This window comes from Belonocnema kinseyi, chromosome 3 (genome assembly GCF_010883055.1).
Source record: "Belonocnema kinseyi isolate 2016_QV_RU_SX_M_011 chromosome 3, B_treatae_v1, whole genome shotgun sequence".
Classification (NCBI taxonomy): Eukaryota; Metazoa; Arthropoda; class Insecta; order Hymenoptera; family Cynipidae; genus Belonocnema; species Belonocnema kinseyi.
The window spans coordinates 68,774,491-68,788,681 of record NC_046659.1 but is presented as its reverse complement, the minus strand read 5'-3'; the positions used below and the strand labels follow the sequence as shown (position 1 = coordinate 68,788,681).

Here is a 14,191-nt window from a genome sequence, read left to right as displayed (position 1 = left end):
AAAACTTCTTGATTTGACATGGAATTGTTAATTTCACAAATTGCTCAGGCATTTTACGTCATTTGGACCACCCTATTCTTACACTAATACAAGACCATTTTTTATGAATCTGAAGGTCTTAAAGAAATGCCACTTCTGGAATAAAAAAGTATATTTTTTGATTAAATAATAAGTGGTAAAACGAATTAAAAAAAATCGCCAATCACAAATATCTTTAAAATTTAATAAGCTTTTATTTTAAAAAACTTCCACACCTGATAAAAATTATAAATAAAAAATTAATGATACTATTTATGATTTTTTACGGTACAAGGTTTTTTTTTTAAATATTCCTGCAAAAGAAAGTTTCAAACCAATAAGTATTCATGCGTAAAAAACTAAGTTCAGTGTCAATGAAAACACCATTCCAGGATGCTATGTTTTTATAAATAGCGAGTCAACCTTCGTTGAATTCTATAAGTGTTCGCCAATTTATCAGGCCCTTTTTTAAATGCATAATTATATTAAAATTCAAGATTATATGCTTTACCTATCTTGTGCCGGATATTATGTATAATGCCTGAATTATATACTTTGCCTGTAACATATAAACAATAACATCCAATGAAGAATCAATATGGAGTAAATGCAACAATAATAAATTAAATGATTGTTAATAAGAACTTATTTATAAACTCTCATTAAAATCCCTAGATATCCTTCAAAACTTGTTAAGAGAGAAGAAACTTATTGGGTTTCACATTACTGTTTGGTAGTCTGAATAATATTTAGTACAATTTTTTTCTTTGAAAACGTGAACTAGTTTGGAATTTTCTAATAATTTTGGTAAATAACATTAAGAAATATCTATTATTCATAAATTTGTGTGATTATTAATCAAATACAAACATATATGTATATTGTTTTTGTATGAGGGAATAATTTTTACCTATGTAGAAAATGTAAAAATTAATAATAATGGTAATAATTATTCACGTCAATAACTTATTTTCTCAGTGGAATGTTTTGACTCAGAATGATTTTTTAAATGTAAAAATGACTAATTTCATCATTTTAAAAATAATTTTTATTATTATTAATAAGGTGCCATTCCCAAAATACGTGATACATTTTTCAAGAAATTCTGACCCCCCCCCCCTTCCTGAGTGATACTTTTTCCATTGGTCCTAACATGGGGAATAATACTTCGGCAGACCCTCCACCCCTTAAACGTACCACGTATTTTGTGAATGACCCCTAGAAATATTCACTAATTTTCAATTTTTGTAATTATCAGTTAATTAAAAAAATTTTTAAAACTGGTTTGATGAAAAAAACAATATACTCCCACGGAAGATACGAAAGTTTACTATTTGTGTATTGAAATGTCCATAAAAGCAGTAATTGTTAATATTTAAGAATAATTTGTTATAAATATTATTTTTATAAGTTACTTGAGCATTTTTAGTTGAGAAAAATTTTGTCTGCCGCTGAGCGCCTAATACAAATATTTCTTTATATAATCTATTTATAGCAATTAGCTTCAATCTTAAACTAATGATATGTGTCACTGAGACTGAAGTATACCTTCATTGATTGTGTTGCACTTCATGTTTATTCAAGTTTTTTTCGACTATGAACAATAGCATTCTCTAAACGTCTTATTTGTCTAGTTTATTTTTTTATTTACACATTTAATAACATGATGGTTAATTAAAAAAAAAATGAATCACAAAAATGTTTGTGTATTCAAAGTCCATTGCTTCTAAAAAATCGAAATGGGTTGCGTGCTTTAAGCAAGTAAATATATAAATTAGAGACTGATTTCGGAAATTTCCATAAAAGTAACCGGTCAAGTATAGCGCTAGAACTAGTATTACGGAATTGTCCGTAACATTAGCACTGAGCGAGCTGGAAAGGGTTAGGTCTCAAGGAGAATTCTTTAAAATTTCGTATTAAATTTTTGGAAATTAATTTCTCATATGCATAACATAGGGCCACCATTGTATGGCAGAATATTTAATTTTTTTCGTCCAAAAAATTGGTCTTAAACTAAATTTTAAAGATGTAAATAAATTATTATTATTATCACACTATTAACCCATTTCCCTTTCGGGGTAGGCGTGACTCAGTCGTTGGGGGAGGGAGTAATGTGAGGAAGGGGTTATAGAATTTTTAGATTGATCTAGAATTATCGTCTTATTTATTTAAATAACACTTTCATTCCGCAAAACTGCTCCGACCCAGCTTGTTGATCAATCTCTCTAGCAATCACCCCAAGTGAAGATCCTCACAAAGTCGCCATGTGAGGTTCCCCAGTTGGGTCCATTAGTATGTCCATTATTATTATAGTCTATTATTATTATTAGTCTTTTGTTTCAGGCGTTATTCACTCTACTGACACTCCTTTTATTACCTATTTGCCGCCATACTTTTCTTTTCTGACGTACTTCTCTAGCTTCTTTCATGTCCATGCATTTTTTCATGGAAGTTCTCGTGTTTCTGTGGCTTCTTATGTCTCTTCTAAGTAGGGTCTTATTCACACATTCTAACTATTATTTCTGTGGTATGTCTCTGAGCACGCTGTCATTTACTTTACCATGCTACACTTGTTTTGTTACTCGTTCATTTGGCATTCTCTCAATATGCCTGAACCATCTTAACCGATTTCTTTCCCATGTCTCAACTAGTGTTTCTTCTGCACCACATTCTTTGAGAATTATCTCGTTACTCATTTTGTCCATCAGAGTTTTCTCGAATATTATGCGCAAGAATCTCATGTGAATCGCGTTTATTTTATTCTTATCTTTTTCTGAATAGGTCTATATTTCGCGCTTTCGAAAATTTCGCAATAGAGCCTACTACACTTCATAGATATTTTTACTTTTAAATATTTTTTATAATCTTTCTTATTCTAATTCTTATGGTTTTCATAAGCTGTCAGAAGAAGACAAAATTATTGATCATCATGTGTATTCGATACATAGCTTTTACAGAACCTTCAGGATGGTCGCGAAATTTCGGAAACTATGTAAAAAATAACGACAGAGTATATCAACTAATGCTACTGTTTGAAAAAACTAAGAAACTTGACAACAGAGTTAAAGATATAATTCATAATATTTCAGGAAACCTTCTGACGGTGAAAATACCTTTCAGTGATTCAACCTACAAAAAGTCTCAAGAATTGAGTATACTGACGACATTAAGATCCCCTGAGATAACAATTATCGTTATAATTCACTTATCAAAAGACAGTAGCTACATGAGCCAGATCAATAGTCCCATTAAGTTTGTTAACCAAGTCTCGGAACAACAAAGACGATCAAGACTTTTGATTATTCTTTCGGAAAAACAGGAAAAAGATATGCATCCACAGCTTCCTGGTTTCCTAATAGGATGTGAAATTTGCTTGGATATCCAAAGAAAATAGGATGCTTTTATGACCCGATTTCAGTCAATATCGAACACGATCACACTGGAAAGAAAATAGATCTGTTTGGATCAGATGTGGAACTGATGAAAGGATTTTCGGAAGTAATTAACTTCAAGATAATCTGGATTTCTCCAAGAAATGAGATCAGTTGAGGTGAGGTTGTATGTCAATCGCGAAACAGCACTGGTCAAATGAACAGGCTTCTGAATATCCAAACTCAGTTCATCGCTTCTCAAAGTGGACGGTACGCTATATGTGATGAATATTTTTGTGAATGGGGTAAAGGTACCAGTGTAGTTAGAACAGTCATGGTCGTACAAATTTCCCCAGATGAATCAATCGAATTATCGTTTACTTGGAAAAAGTATAATGCTTTGTTGCTCGTCATTTTGTTTGTATTGAGGAATTCTATTAATTATGGAACTTGTTCTTGGATTCACATCACCACAAGAACCTCAAAAGCTAGTTGAGCATATTGTCTTCGGATCAATACTTGTATCTTGTTTATTGCAATCGTCTTTTATATATTTATTATTCTCGAATGTTGGTTTAGCTGTGACTGATGAAAGGGAATGGAAAACTGTCAACCAGATACTAGACTCTTCTTTGAAACCTATTCTGACGAAATCTTTCTATATGGCGCTAATTGACCAGACTGAAGGAAATGTGGAGGCCTTATTGAGAAAGCCAACGAGACTTAGCGACTAACAAACGTGTTTCGATCACTTTTTGGAAGACAAGAATACATTCTTCATAACGCGATCAGATACTGCCGCGTGGTTGATTGAAAACGTGAAGGACAGCTATAATCAACCAGTTTGGAAGATTGCTAAAGAAGCACTGACACCTGTACCAATTGGATTGCTCAAAGAACTAAGTTCACTATACTTTGGACGCTTTGAGGAAGCAATGATTAGACTTATTCAATCTGGTTACGTTGATAAATAGCAGCGATCTCGATCAGGTGGTTATGTCGGCGTGAGATCAACGGCATCTAGTTTGACAAGAGGATCTGAATCAGCATTGTTTCAGAAGGAAGTCATATACATACTTATTTTTGGACATGTCCTCGCTACTGCTATCTTCTTTTGTGAAGTTCTTTTCACCTATCTTAAGAAAAATATTAGCATTAGGCAATTTAGTTAAGGTCGAAATACAATTTGGTATCAAAGGCCCTGCTATAATTGAAGGCAAAGCCATTGTTGTAAATTTCCATTTTTTGGAAATATTTAGGAATACTAGGAAACTCCACGAGGTCCATGAGGTCCCAGTAGGCACAAAATTTGGGGACGGCTTTACGACATCGTTAAGACATCTTTACGACAACTTTACGATATCCTATGTTCATGTCGTTAAGGTGTCTTTACGATATCGTAAACATGTCGTATGACCTGACGATGTCGTAAAGACACCGAAACGACACGGACATAGGATGTCGTAAGAATGTCGTAAAGATGTCATAACGATGTCGTAAAGACGTCGCCAATTTTTGTGCCCACTAGGGTATTGCAGAACCAATGTCACAATAAGTGCCACCATAATATCTCTTTTTTGTCTGCCCTAGCGCGACGTTTGCTCTTCACACGCACAGTAAAGTGCAAGTGAGAGAGCTTTTGAAAATAGAGTATTTTAGAGAGGTTAAGCTGATTTGTTGATTATCATACGAATTATAGGAAAGAAATATTTAAATAATATTTTTAGTATTTGCCATTAAATTTATAATATATTGTATAGCTTTCGACTTTATAGAACTAACTCGACGATACTCATTCTCATCACGCGCTGCGTACGCGGTTCGCAATTTTTAGAGCGCCTGAGATGCACGTCTGTTCGATCTCGCGTTTTGCGCTCGATAATGTATTTAGCTCGCGCTACGCGTTCAATCTTCGTACTTCCTCCACATTTGTGCACAGACTGTTTCAAATTGAATCAAGCATTGACAACTGTAATTTAGTGATTGTGAATTTTCTTTTGTTAAAGCTCTTTCGGGTTTAACGAACACATTCTTATGATGTATGTCGTGCTTCGCACTCGATTTTGTCGATAATGCGAAATTTTCTACATTATGTTCAACTCTATTGTATCAAATGCATATTATATTTCTTCCTGCACCTTAGTCTTGACTGCTTATTTGTATATTGCAAAATAGTGTAAATTTCAATATTTTCTTAAATGTTCAATAATATTCGAAATAATCAACATTTTTCAATGATATTTGGCTAATTTTGAAGCTATTTTTTCATCGTATCACATACTTTTATGAGTATAAATCGTAAAACTTTTGTTATTGAATTGTAAGAACTTGAAGTTATAACAAAAAAGTTGGAAAAATTAAAAAAACAATTTATCTGTAGGAAAATAAAAATAAAAATAAAATAAATAAATAAATATATGTATATATATATATATTTTGAGAACATTTCATAGAAACTTCATGGTTATATGTTCCATATATTCTACAAAAATATTTTTGTTGCCAAAAAGAATATTGGAATATTTCCAAATATTTTGTTACAACTTCAAGTTCTAAAATTCGATAAAAATTTTTTACGATTTATACTCATAACGGTTGTGCTACGGTGAAAAAATAGCTTCCAAATGAGCCCAAGAATATTGAGAAATATTTATTATCTCGGAAGTTATTCGATATTAAACATAACATTGAAATTTACGCTATTTTTGCAATATGAACTTAAAAATAGAGAAATTTACTTCATCCAGGACTCATTTTATACAGAATTTTGAGAGAAATCAACCCTTTAAAGAGAAATTTTTTTAGCTCTTACATATTTATAATTAAGAGAACTTAATCAGTCACCAAAAAAGGGGTGTGCGATAACTTTTGTCCATCCCTGTATTTTCATTGTCTTGTTTTTATAATTAAAAAAGTACACATCCCGTTAAAAAAAAAACAACAATTTTATTATACGAATATTATTGCACTTTGTTTCATTTTTCTAAAAACTTAATATCTTTATTTTCCAGGTTATTTTTTACGATTTAAACAAAAAAGTCGCATCCTATGAAAAACAAGTTTATAACAAATTAGTGGATCTTCTTTGGGTGAACAACTTTTGTTTATTAAGTTTTTCCATACATTTTGTTGTGTTTCCAAAATTTTACATTCCCATCAGAGAATGTATTAGTATTGTGTAAAATTTGACCCACCGCTCCCAGTTTTTGTTAAATGTCCACGTTTTGAGACCCCCTCAATCCGAAAAACCGGTTTTACGAATGTTTCTGTCTGTCTGTCTATATGTCTGCCTGTTTCCACAATAGCGTTTAGTATCCTAAACTAAAATTCAAGTTCGTTAGCCAGCCATTTTGGATACAAATTCAAAAAGTGGGCACATTTTGAATATTTTCGAGACCACTTTTTTCAAATAAAAAAAATTCTCTGTGCGATTATTGATAGTATTCAAAAATTCAAACAATTTATCCTAATTACTTTTTCCACAAAGCCAAAAATTACCAAAATTATAGCATTTACAAAATTCCAAAAAACATACGAAAATGAACATTTTAAGTCAAATAACGCATGATATGAAAAAAAGTAAGAATAAGAAAAATGTTGATTTTTGAGTAGACAAAAACTGTGCATTTGAAATGATCTATAAATTCGATATCAATCGCTTTTTGATAGGATGCATAATTTTGGCTTTAATCATGAAAAACATCATTAACAGTCAAACAAAATCTGCCCGCTGTGTGGGAATATTCTCATCACAACTTTTGTCTTTTAATTTCTTTTTCGTCTCGTGTGTGTGGTTTCAACAAATTTAATTTTTTTACGTTTTTAATGCTATTTTTTATGAATAAAACCAAAAACAGAATTATCAAAAAATTATTCATGAAAAATAAATAAGTTTTACATTCTCACCAGAGAAGGTATTAGATTTGTGTAAAATTTGACCCTCCCCACAGTTTTGGTCAAAACGTCCACGTTTTGAGACCCCCTAAATCCGAAAAACAGGTTTTTATGCATGTGTCTGCCTGTCTGTATGTGTGTCTGTATGTCTACCTGTCTGCCTGTCTGTATGTCTGTCTGTGAGGACGATAACTTTTGAAAAAATTAATCTATTAGATTGGCCCCAAGTGCGAATTGCCGGAACTGAATACACGGCCCAGCGTTGGTCCAAGTTTGGAAGCCAAAGGTCGGCTAAAGATATTGGGCCAATATCGGCATTTTAATCGGCCCAGTGTTGAGTCAGTGCTGGCAGCCTATATTGGCTATTTATATTTGCCGATCCTCCACCGATGCTTGGCCCAGTATCGGCACTTTATTGCGCCCAGTCTCACTTTTAGTACAGGGAACCATGTTTCATGAGGATCAGCCAAAGTCTGGCCCAGTGACGGCACATTACTGGGCCAAGTGTCACTTTTACCACGGCAAACAATGTTTTATTTAAATCGGCCCAATGTTGAGCCAGTGCTGGCAGCCTATAGTGGCTATTTATATTTGCCGATTCCCCACCGATGCTTGACCCAGAATCGGCACTTTGTTTCACCAAGTCTTAGTTTTAGCACCTAATAAAACAAATCTTATACGAAAGATAAAAAAAATTTATTGAAAAATTGTCAAAGTTCACGAAGAAATTGGTTAAGTTCTGTCATTAAAAACTGTTAATGTTTATACAAATTACACTTCCTGCCATTGCAAAAAGTTGTAAAGCAGGCTACAACGGAAAGAAATGAAATATTACGCGAAGAAAAATTGTAATCGATTTAAATTATTTATTAAAAAATTAGTGTATTGACATTCCTGTTAACATTTCGTGTATTTTACATTTACACAACGTCACATAATAATAAATAATTAGAAAAAGAGTGCTTAAAATTTGGTTCTTTAACTTTTCTGAACTGCAGCTTATGAAGATGGCTTTTTCACAGAGTTTCAACTTATCAGTTTAGCGCAGTGGTTAGCACGCCCGACCGTTAGGCGATAGATTTAGGTATATAGATGTAGGTTCGATACCCCGTAGCGTTAGAAATTTTATTTTTAATATAATGTTCAAAACGTAATATATGTATTCAGTCTAGACAGGACCATTAATATTTATATTCAAAGTACTCGCAATCAATTAATATTTATTTTTTAAATATCTTTCTTGTCATATCCTTAGACCATAGCCAGTGTTGGGCCGACAATGGCAGCCAAGCCCTGGCTGCCAAGTCAAGGTCATAGTTATCAATCCGGCAATGGCACGATAATGGCAGCCAGGTGTGGTCCAATACTGGTACCCAGTGTTGGGCCGACAATGGCAGACGAACCTTGGCTGCCAAGTGCAGGCCATAGTTATCATTCCGTCATTGGCGCGATAATGGCAGCCGAGCTTCGGAAATATTTTTGCCGACTATGGGCCAATGTTGGGCCGTATGTGACTTCGCACTTGGGGCCTTTGGTATTGTATAAATTGTATGGAAATCGAAATCAGAGCTTATGTGGAAATGCCGTGTATTAGTACGATTATTTTAAAAAGCGTAATTAACTGGGTTTTATTTGATAATCGCCTTTAACTTCGACTTGCGCATTACCAAAACATGCTTAAAAAATGCCTTTTTTCAATGTTTAAATATTTTTGTGTATGTAAATTTTGCTAAATGTTTCTGTAGGTCTTAATTGTCTCTTTGATTTTTTACAGCTTTCAAATTAACGTTTGCGAGGCAGTAATTTATGTTTAACGGACCCGCGTTTTAATGCATATAATTTAAAAATCGACATGAATAACAAAATAATTTTTTTAGTTCTTTGAAGTTCTTCTACAGGTAAAATACATTTGATTAAATGTGATAAGTCTCTGAAGCCATAAATGATTTGCGGTACTATAGTTTTTGCAAGGGGCAGCGACCCGCTATTGCAAATGTATTAATTGCTATTGTTCTGGATATTTGATTCAGTGAGGTTTCACCGTTTATCATTGAAGGTCCTTAGTTATTTGATTCAATGGCCAGTTTAAAGCTATTTGAATTAATGATTTTGCGGTATAAAGCAGATAATATTTTATACGGATCGTTCGTACTGATTTTTTTTAAAAAGGAACTTTTTTGCTAGAAAATATGTAGGTGTTACGTACATTAAATTTTCAAACAAAACTTACTTTATATATAATATACAAAATATCTCTGGACTTTCCGTCATATAGTTCAACAATTCAAGTGTGGTAAATAGTAAAAAATATATTATTCTTTCTTTTCTTTTAATTAAAAATTTGCTGTTCTTTTCTTAAATTGAAAACATTAATTTTAATATCCAATGAAGAATATGTATATTGAAGTGACTATAAGTCACAAAACATTTAAAAAATGAAATTCTTATTATTATTAGCATTCATTTTAAACAATTCATTTTTGCCATAAAATTATTGAATAAACGTTTTATTGTAACCATTTTTCACAGAAAGAAACTGTTATTTTCTCACAATCTGAATTTAAGAGTCATTATGCAGTAAATTTAACAATAATGAATTTAATTATATAATTATTCGTTTGAAAAGAAGCGAAATGTAAAAATATGATTGTTAATAAAAATCTATTTCTAACCGAATCCTGAAATAGAAAGCGAATACTTTTTTGGAATTTGTTCATAATTCATGTGTTAAAAAAGAAGGATTTAATGCTTAAATTGAATGCTCTATGATTATCAATCACTTTGAAACATAAAAAAACCAATGTTTATCTATTTAAGAATCGCCAAAAGGGATATTTATATAATAATAACAATTAAAGAGTCAGCGATACATTTTCTTAACAAAATATTACTTTTCGTTTGTCTGGAATAATAGATAAACGATTATTTTTCAGTCTGCTGTCCTTAAAAAATAGATTTGTTTATACCTCCATTTTTTTTACTTCAAACTAGCACTTAACAACTAACATCCATCCATGCCTTCTCTCTATATCCCTCTTATCGTCTTGCCTTCCTCGCTTTGCCTCGCGTCGCACGCATGTACATTGGTTTCGAACATGTTTCTTCTGCAGTTAAGCGCTTTATTGAAGTATTTATTTATATAATTTCTTTATAATAATTTCGTCCTTCAAGTCTTTTCCTCAGCGATGAAAATAATGTTTTAAAAATGTCTGATTTATCCTACTTACTTATTTATATACATCAAATAACATTAGGATACAATTATTATATTAATTAAGAAAAGCTATTGTGTATTTAATGCTGAGAATTCCTAAAAATCAAAAATCTACATCTAAAATCAATTAATAATTACTAATTAATAAATTAATTCTGCATAATAAATCGAAATCAGCAAATGATTTTTTAAATGCGATTGTGGGCATAAATCTGCCAAAATTAATTCCTCACATACATGACTTAGAGCCATCAATGTGTGACGGAACATTCAATATTTTTTTATTCAAATAGAGTGGCCATAAAACAAATGTTAAACATGTTTACAGATTACGCTAGCCTGTCTTTACGCGGCGGCGTTCTAGGAACGGACATTTTGTAAATTGAAATTTATACTGTTCCGTTAAATATAATAACTAGGAGTATAATACTGAAATTGTAATTTATTGAGAAATAGGAAAAGATGGTTCAAACAATGTAGTGATTTTGAACTAGAATTCAAATTATGATGATATAAATCCTGCATACGTATAGATCCTAAAACATTCCCATTTAAACACTCAGCTATAATTTTATCGTGCCGCATTCATTCAAAGTTACCCTCAAATCAAACTTAGCCCTAAGACAAATCTGCATACACACAAATCACATTTGACTAATACATTTCTTTTTACAGTATAAATGTCTGTCTCGATCAAGGAAACATTAATGTTTGTACTTAACTCACGATAGACAAATTTGGGTTAATGAAGTAAGCTCGTCAAGTGATGCTCCTTATCCTTGTCAACGGACGGTTTCGGTAGATTGTCGTGATTCCAGTTGATGTTCCATATAATTGAGTTTCCCTTGCTGAGATCTAGGAGGCCTCCCCACAAAGCCAAATGTCACAAATCCAAATGAGGTAAATCGATTTCCTTCAGAAACAAATGATAAGAGAAAACTTCATTAATTAAAATTCAACCGTTATGGCAAAATACTGATAGCAGGCTCCCTCCCGGCGCCGCATGCTTACCAGGCGAGACTGTCCATCGAAGATCCTTTTCCGCGCTTCCCGCGGTCCTTCTCAGCGTGACGTCAATTTGTCACGTGATTAATTTTAGCATCAGGGATTTATTAATAATTTAAGGAACCCTGTTCCTTTCCATTCAAAGATTCTTAAGAAAATGTTGGAATTAAAGCATAATCACCTCATGTTTTCACTCTACACCTAAAAGATGTTTTAACTTGTAAATATTTTTAATTATTTACCAATTATAAGGCTCATGATTTCCATACGTTATAAGAACTAAGGCGTATCTCAAAGCCGCATTCAGGACGTAAAATCAGTGAAAGAGTCTCTTCGAAGCAGATAAAAGCATCTTCTTCGGAAGATTTGTTCTTCAAATCAGCCGGCGTTGAACGAAGAACGAGCTTACAGCCCTCGATGTCGCCACACGTAAGATCATGCGTATGCACAAGAGCTTGCATGTCAATTCGTCTGCTCCACGATTATACATCTCATGCCGTCAAGGTGGTCGTGGACTTCTGAATCTCGGGTGTACTTATAACGGACTTGTGCTAAGTACAGCTTGCATTTGTGCAAATGGCAGATATGCTTTTCTAAAGATGGTCAGGAATCACAAGATGATTGGCAAAGGAGCGTTCTTTTAGAAAGCCGCGGAGCAGGCGGCCGAGACCCTTGGCTTGAATTTTAACATCAGCAGTGAGGAAAGTGAATTATTTCATAAAGATGCTTCACTTCTAATAGCTGAAGTAAACAAAGCGGAGGTGGAAAACTTCCGCCAAGAGCTACTTGACAAGAAAATGCACGCAATCTTTCACAGAAATGTATAAGAACAGTCCTGGTCAAAAGAGAAAACTTTTGTTTTTCTTAGATCATTAAGGCTCCATTCAGGTAGAGATGGTTTTTTTTTTCTTGCCAGGACGATGTCATTTCCACCTTACCACACCGTAAACGCATTTTATGTCAAGAAGTTTCGACCGATAGATGCAGAGTGTGATGCACACGCTGAGTACCTAGAACACATACTGTTTGGGTGTCCAACCCACACGAAAACTACGGAGCTCTACAGACATACTGTGCCCTTAAGAGAACTTTATTACCGTCTTTGTTGCTCGTACGCTGTTGGCCGCGACCCTGCCTTCCCGAACGCTCCAAGGGAGATAGAGTCAATTGTCTAGAACTAGAAGTGCCAAATTTTCTGGAACCTCGATTTGCGGATGACTGTCTCCATTGCATATATGAGGCCTGACATCGTTCTCCAAGACTTCGAAAAAGAAACTATATTCATGATCGAATTCTCGGTTCCGACCGACTGCAATATCAATGCCCAGGAGAAGAAAAAGGAGTAGAGGTCTCAAGACCTTAAAAAATAGAGCTGCAACAACTGAACCCAAAATATTCCGTTAAAGTAATATTCCTTATGATCAGTACTTTCGAAGGTGCGAAACGATCACTGGTCCATAACCTTAAAGCCATACCCGCGTGCCAAAAGTATGCCAAGGCATTTGCAAGATGAATGCAGAAAGCTGGCATCCTTGGGTTGATTCGTTAACACATGAGGGTTTTTCCGGGATGTCATTGTGATTTCGTTGTTCCGTGTATCTACCCATCTAACGGTTGTGGGAGGTGGTCATAGGTGTGATTTACCGCGGTTCTACTGAGATTCGATTTGGATTTTTTTTAGAAATGCTCATCGCTAAATACACGATTCTGAACAATTTATTGTTATTAAATAATTATTGAATGAAGGTTATATTGTAACTATTTATCACAGAAAAAACTGTTTTTTCTCATAATACGAATTCAAGCACCAGTCTGGAGTAAATTTAATAATAATGAAGGATTAATTAATAATTATAATCATATAATTATTTATTTAACAATAATAGATTCAAATAGTAAAGAATACATTTGTTAATAAAAAGTTATTTATATACGAATACTAAAAGCCCCTAGTCGTTGAATTTGTTCATAACTTATGTTATTAACAATATAAATGATTTAATGCTTATAATTTTCTATGATTATAATCATATTTTATCATTGATAATTATCAATCACTTTAACCTATTTTTAACTGTTTTTACGAGAAAGACAATATTTACCCATTCAAGAAACGCAAAAAGGAATATTGATTTAATAATTTTTAATAATAATGAGAATTACGCATCAGCGACACATATTCGCAAAAGAATATTATTTTTCGGTTGTATGGAATAATTTTTGGTAGAATTATTTTTCTTTTTCATGTGAAAGTGAATCATTTTACAAGTCGCTCATAATTTTTATGATTAAAAATACGAAATATTTGATATTTACAAATTTGTGTGATTATGAATCAATTGCATGCATCTTTTTTGAATAAGAAAAACAACCTACACCTATAAAAATGTGACAATTAATACTTATTTAATAATTCGTTAATAACGATAACAGTTAGTTCAAGTCAATGACACATTTGTTCATAATGGCATTTTTTTGTGAGGGTGATCCCACAGTACAATTTCCTATAACAGTTGGTATTTTCTTTGGACTCATATGCTACGCATATCGCTTGCAGGTTTTAGTATTTTATTATAAGTGTTATGAATTTATGTTTATATGACTATTATTATCACGAAATGCAAGAATATTAACTAATTTCTTCAAAATTTTATTTTAAAAACAGTACGTAGAATGCATATATTTAAAT

The 14,191-nt window shown here is 32.8% G+C and overlaps 1 protein-coding gene across 3 annotated transcripts in view; it reads right to left on the bottom strand.

Annotated features, from left to right (window-relative positions):
• Positions 1–11,494, bottom strand: part of LOC117169197 (uncharacterized protein KIAA0930 homolog) — a 47,146-nt gene extending 35,652 nt beyond the window's left edge. The window contains exons 1-2 of one of the 3 annotated variants that reach the window (XM_033355429.1): positions 11,219–11,494; positions 530–577 (exon numbers count right to left, since the gene is read on the bottom strand). The gene's annotated coding sequence lies outside the window, so the exon portion shown is untranslated. The remainder of the gene's footprint in view (positions 1–529; positions 578–11,218) is intronic. The other 2 variants (XM_033355430.1, XM_033355431.1) reach the window with 2 other exon arrangements.
• Between the last annotated feature and the right edge of the window lie 2,697 nt (positions 11,495–14,191).